This window comes from Triticum urartu, unplaced genomic scaffold (assembly GCF_056163025.1).
Source record: "Triticum urartu cultivar PI428250 unplaced genomic scaffold, HENAU_Tu73 scaffold2, whole genome shotgun sequence".
Classification (NCBI taxonomy): domain Eukaryota; kingdom Viridiplantae; phylum Streptophyta; class Magnoliopsida; order Poales; family Poaceae; genus Triticum; species Triticum urartu.
Genome location: NW_028260368.1, coordinates 9,995,391 through 10,001,665, shown reverse-complemented (window position 1 = coordinate 10,001,665; position 6,275 = coordinate 9,995,391). Strand labels below are relative to the sequence as shown.

Here is a 6,275-nt window from a genome sequence, read left to right as displayed (position 1 = left end):
AACCATAAAAGAAAACACCTACTAAACCAATCACAGCAATACCAGCTACAGTACCTATCAGCCAAAGAGGAATTCTTCCAGTAGTATCGGCCATTTCCCCTACTTTCCTCCACATTTTATCAATTGGTCATGCTAGAGACAAAAACAGTCATGGGTAGTTATAAGGATGGTATCCTTCCAAATGGGATAAGAGAATTCTTATTAGTCTCTTTCTTTCTCTCAATTGAAGAAGTAATTGGAAAATAAAACAGCAAGTACAAAAATGAGTAATAAACCCCAGTATAGACTGGTACGATTCAATTCAACATTTTGTTCATTCGGGTTTGATTGTGTCATAGTTCTATAGTTGGAATTTGTTTTATCGTTGGATGAACTGCATTGCTGATATTGATCCCAAGAAAAAAACAGTAGGTACAGCTAGTCCGTGAATAGCCAGCCATCGCACTGTAAAAATAGGATAGGTTCGATCTATGGTCATTGAGGGCCTCCTAAAAGGATCTACTAAATTCATCGAGTTGTTCTAAAGAATCAAAACGGTCGGTTATTAACGGAATTCCTTGTCGGCTTTCCGTGAAATACTCGTTTGGCCTAGGACTTCCAAACACGTCATAAGCTAAACCCGTACTGACAAATAACCAACCCGCAATGAATAGGGAAGGTATAGTAATGCTATGAATAACCCAGTATCGAATACTGGTAATAATATCAGCAAAAGAACGTTCTCCCGTGCTTCCAGACATGCTGAACTCCCAAAATTTTTGTACATTCAAAAAAGGAATTGATTCCGTAAAAGATGGGATCGACCAGTAAATAGAAAATTACTGATATTTCATCCTTGTGAGATTGTCAATTTTGTACCAAAGGTGTATTTTGAGTATACCGAATTAGTATAGCTATCCTTCCTATGGCACAGCAATCTGGTTTTGCCTGGTTCCGAAACATAATTACTTTTTTATTTTTTTTTTGTCTATAGGTAAGCTATATGTTATTCAAGGCATCAATAGAAAACCCCATTTTTGTAGGTTCTACTTACTTTTCATTGGCTTCGGAATAATAGAGTAATTCGGAATAGCAGCCAAAATCTTGGGAAAATCTAAGTTAATGATCAATAGGTTTGGATAAATAATTTAGGAAGGATATTCTCATACTGACACAATACAAGGACAAGTATATGTGAAATCTATCCTTTCATAATTCGTAATTCATCCTTGTATTGTTTGTTGGATTAGTGTCTAACTTTCTTGACCAAACTGCGAGCGCGGAACTTTACGAGATGAAATAGGGAAAGACAGAAGATAGAATAGAACTTAAAAGGATAATTGAAGTGACTCGTCTTCGAATCTACTTTGGTTGGAGTTCGAAAAAGGAATAAAAATAAAGTAAATTCAAGGAAGAGCTTTCTTTTTTTTTTTTTTTTAACAGCCCCTTGGCAGGTCGTGGAATGCTTTTGTTCTCCTCTTATTCCATATGGAATACAATCAGTTAAAATAAGAAGGAATAGGGGAATATTCGATCGTTCACTCCAAAAAGAGGGTCCTATTGAAAAAGAAATTATCCAAAATAGAAAGAAGTTTTTTTTTTCAAATTCAATTGTTTATTTATCTCTTATTCAAAAATTTCCCTGAAAATTGAATTTCTTTTTTTCATTCAATGGGGTTAGATGATCTAGTTCTTAATATTATTACTTTACTCAATTGACAAATTCCACAACAAATCTCTTGATTCGGAATTAGGGACTCATGTATCATCTGATGAATCCACTTTCTTTTACACTTCTGTATCTTACTCTATCTTGTTTTTTAGTATTATCTAAAATAACTGATGAATTATGAATTTTCCATAACTTAGGTAAATGCTTTACCAACATATGTAGTGTAGTAAAAAAAAATAAATGGAATTTAACTCTTTCATGCTTACTTTAACTAGTTATTTTGGTTTTCTACTGGCTGCTTTAACTATAACCCCAGCTCTATTTATTGGCTTGAACAAGATACGCCTTATTTGAATTGACTGAATAATTATAATTCAGAAAAGAAAAATCTTTCTTTGGGATTCCTGGCATTCTACGACTCTTTTCCAGACTAATTAGGAATTCTTTTCTTGGTCATTGAGATTCGTGGATAATTTAGAGTACTATTTAGGGATAGATCGTACCTCTTTTTTTATCCCCTCGAACAAATCGAAATGATTGAAGTTTTTCTATTTGGAATCGTCTTAGGCCTAATTCCTATTACTTTAGCGGGATTATTCGTGACTGCGTATTTGCAATACAGGCGTGGGGATCAGTTGGATCTTTGATTGAGTCATTTTTTTTTTTTGATTGACCTCCTCCAGACCAGAGAGGAGGTCAAATTGAAATTGGAGTTACAATTCAATTTTGTTAAGTTATTTTACTCTGCTTCGACATAAAATAGATGGAATCACGCTCTGTAGGATTTGAACCTACGACATCGGGTTTTGGAGACCCGCGTTCTACCGAACTGAACTAAGAGCGCTTTCATTCATTCAAAAAGAAAATCTTTTTCTATTCCTAATGTATCTCACGTACGTATAGTCTCCACAAATTCAAGTTATACCCACTTTACTTTAATTGATCTCGTCGCTACTGCCTATAAAGAAGAAAGAAGTAATAGGTAGGGATGACAGGATTTGAACCTGTGACATTTTGTACCCAAAACAAACGCGCTACCAAGCTGCGCTACATCCCTTTTCCAAATTAAATTGTTGTACAATGCCATTGTACACAATTCCTGTCTTCTTTTCCACATCATAATTTTCTTCTTCTTTCTTTCTCTATCTATATATAGAACCCTCGTGTCATTTCTTCTTTTTGGTCTCATATAATTAAGGAATTATATACATATAAAATCCAATATAATTTCGCCTATAAAAGAAGGATTACTTTTCCTTGGTAATATATAGGAAGAAGGGGTCATCTTTTTCTTTTTTAGGGATAGGAAAATTTCGTCGATATGGTTCATTTTATATATAGCATAACAATCTTGGGCAAGAGTTTATGATCATATATGTATTCCAACAAGGAAGGAGGATTTTCAATGCGGGATATAAAAACATATCTCTCTGTAGCACCCGTGCTAAGTACTCTATGGTTTGGTGCTTTAGCAGGTTTATTGATAGAAATTAATCGTTTATTCCCAGATGCTTTGTCATTCCCTTTTTTTTAATTCTAGTTATTGCTATGGGAGGGATAGATTTCTTCGTGATATGACAAAATTTGATCCTTTTCAATCTTTTTTTAGTATCGGAAGGAAAAAGAAAGAAAAGATGGATTGGGTTGAACCTCAGAGTCATTAAAAATTTGGTAAACCCCATTTTTGAAAATAGAAATTCAATTTAAAGGGGTACCCAAGCTAAATAAGGCCTCAGAAATCAGAGCATAGAAAAGGCGGGGCTGGCTAATTAAATGAAAGGATTTCGAACCAAAATCTTTGCTAATTCGACAAGGATTGTATTCTTTAATTATTTCTCTATTTTTTATTACTTAATTAAAGAATAAAAAAAAATTATTCTAATGAATTTTATTCTTCTTCTTCGGATTCAAAATAGAAGAATAAAAGAATAAGTAGAAGAATTAAGTTAAGTCAATCCAAAAAGAAAAGGAGGTTCATGGCCAAGGGAAAAGATGTTAGAATCAGAGTTATTTTGGAATGCATCAGTTGTGTTCGAAAAGGTGCCAATGAGGAATCGACGGGGATTTCTAGATATAGTACTCAAAAGAATCGCCACAATACACCCGGACAATTAGAATTCAAAAAATTTTGTCGTTATTGTCGCAAGCATACGACTCATCACGAAATAAAGAAATAGGAACATCGTGTGTTTGATCTTTCCAAACAACAGAAAGAGTAAGAACTTCATATTTAATATATAAAGAAAACATAGTATAGAATACAAAATACAAATCAACTCATCTGATTTCCGGTAGATATTATTTCATATGTATAGAGGGTATTCATATACTATAATATGAATCAAATAAGATATGGATCAAAGAAAAACTACTTCTTCTGGATCCTAAATTAATAAAATAAAGAAGTGAATTTTCAAATTTTCAAATTTTAAATAAGGAATAAATCATGTATACATCTAAACAACCTTTTCTTAAATCTAAGCAACCCTTTAGTAAATCCAAGCAAACTTTTAATAAATCCAAGCAACCCTTTCGTAAATCCAAGCAAACTTTTCGTAAATTCAAGCAACCTTTTCGTAAATCTAAACAACCTTTTCGTAGGCGTCCCCGGATTGGCCCGGGAGATCGAATTGATTATAGAAACATGAGTTTAATTAATAGATTTATTAGTGAACAAGGAAAAATATTATCGAGACGAATAAATAGATTAACCTTGAAACAACAACGATTAATTACTCTTGCTATAAAACAGGCTCGTATTTTATCTTTCTTACCGTTTCGTAACTATGAGAACGAAAAGCAATTTCAAGCCCAGTCAATTTCAATAATTACAGGTTCTAGACCCAGAAAAAATAGACATATTCCTCAATTAACGCAAAAGTACAATTCCAATCGAAACTTAAGAAACAACAACCAAAATTTAAGAAACAACAACCGGAACTTAAGTTCCGATTGTTGATGTTTTATTCGAATTCGAAAGGGCCAGACCTATATATATTATAAAGAAAGTAATCCAGCTCGTTGATTCCTACCACTTAATCTTAATTTATTGTATCTTCCCGGAGTTCCCTCTCCGGGAATTCATCTTTTATTATTCCAGTATATTACTTTATTTATACCTTTAATTGATGATCTTTATTTTATTGGAAATCGTGTAAAGATTATTTGGATTTGATACAGCTACTTGTGCAAGCATTTTACGATTAAGAATCAATTTCTTCTTGTACAGGTTGTGTATTAATTTACTATAACTATCGAATACTTTATATACCCGCGTTGCTGCGTTTATCCGAGTGATCCACAAACGACGAAAATCCCTCTTTTGCCTACCTCTATCTCGATGAGAGGAAACAAAAGCTCTTTTTACCTGTTGGGTAATCATTCGATTAAGTCTTAAATGAGCCCCTCTAAAGTTTGAGGCAAATGAACGCATTTTTGTTCGTCGTCTCCGGGCTATATATCCTCGCGGAACTCTGGTCATTGAATCAAATTAACCTTAATGAATAACTAATGATTTCTCTTCTTTTAGCCACCCTTTTTCTCATTAATAACAAAACTAATTATTCCGATATATAAAATATTAATTCCAATGGCTTTTGCTATAGTAACCTTCCCAACCACGATTTTTTATTCCACTCCGTTCAGTTATTTCTATACGAAATAACAAATTCATTCTAATAATACTAAAAAAAATAGTGGGTTCCATCGTTTCTATGGTTCCCTTTTAAACGGTGAGGCCCTCTCTATACACCGGAGCCCTTTCTTTCATCAAAAGGTATTGCGAACTTGTATAGTCCACATTCTTTGGCTCTACCTATCCATTATAGAGTAAATAGCTCTTTTCACAATAAGAGTTATCCATACAGTGACGGTATTTAATTATGAAAGTTGGCTAAGTAGCTGACCCTGTTAGTCCGTTCTTTTAAGATAAAGGAGCATAAGCCTTTTTCTTTTTATTACTATTTCCTCCGCTTAATGGATAACCATTTGCTACCAATGGGAGAATTGCTTCTTATTTCCAATTTAGATAATTGGATTTGCACCAAAGGAAACCATAAATTCCATATACCATAGAAATCTAGGATAGAGAAGCTATATCCTATTCATTGGTACTAATCATGGATACTTCAATTTTTTTTATATTTGTTTGAAGTCATGATCTGAACGAGTCGCACATACACCCTAGCACATGTTCCTCGACGCTGAGGGCATCCTTTAAGCGCGGCCGTTTTTCGAGCATTTCGTATTGGCTGTCTTGCGTTTCTAATAAGTTGTTTAACCGTCGGCATGTTGTATGTATATAGAAAAAAATGGATTGGTTTAGATCCATCTTAACCTGATGATTGCTCATCATGAAGTCTTTCTATTTTCTATTAAATCGAGGAAAACACGAATTTAGCTGTGAAATAACTTTACAAGAAATCCGGACACTACCAATCCTTAAACATTTCTGGAAACCACACTGGATCAGTATCGCAGTGCTTGTCAATCATTTCATCCCCTACAATATCGACAAGTCCATAAGCTTTGGCTTCGTCTGCTGACATAAAAACATCCCTTTCCATGTCTTCGGATACAACCCAAAAAGGCTTGCCTGTTCTTACTGCATAAACCCTTGTGATCA

At 33.8% G+C, this 6,275-nt stretch overlaps 2 non-coding genes across 2 annotated transcripts; both read right to left on the bottom strand.

Annotated features, from left to right (window-relative positions):
* Positions 1–2,421: 2,421 nt before the first annotated feature.
* On the bottom strand, positions 2,422–2,495 carry TRNAW-CCA (transfer RNA tryptophan (anticodon CCA)). Its single transcript has one exon. It is a non-coding gene; the product is annotated as a tRNA-Trp (tRNA).
* Positions 2,496–2,634: 139 nt separating this feature from the next.
* On the bottom strand, positions 2,635–2,708 carry TRNAP-UGG (transfer RNA proline (anticodon UGG)). The gene has a single exon. It is a non-coding gene; the product is annotated as a tRNA-Pro (tRNA).
* Positions 2,709–6,275: the final 3,567 nt, after the last annotated feature.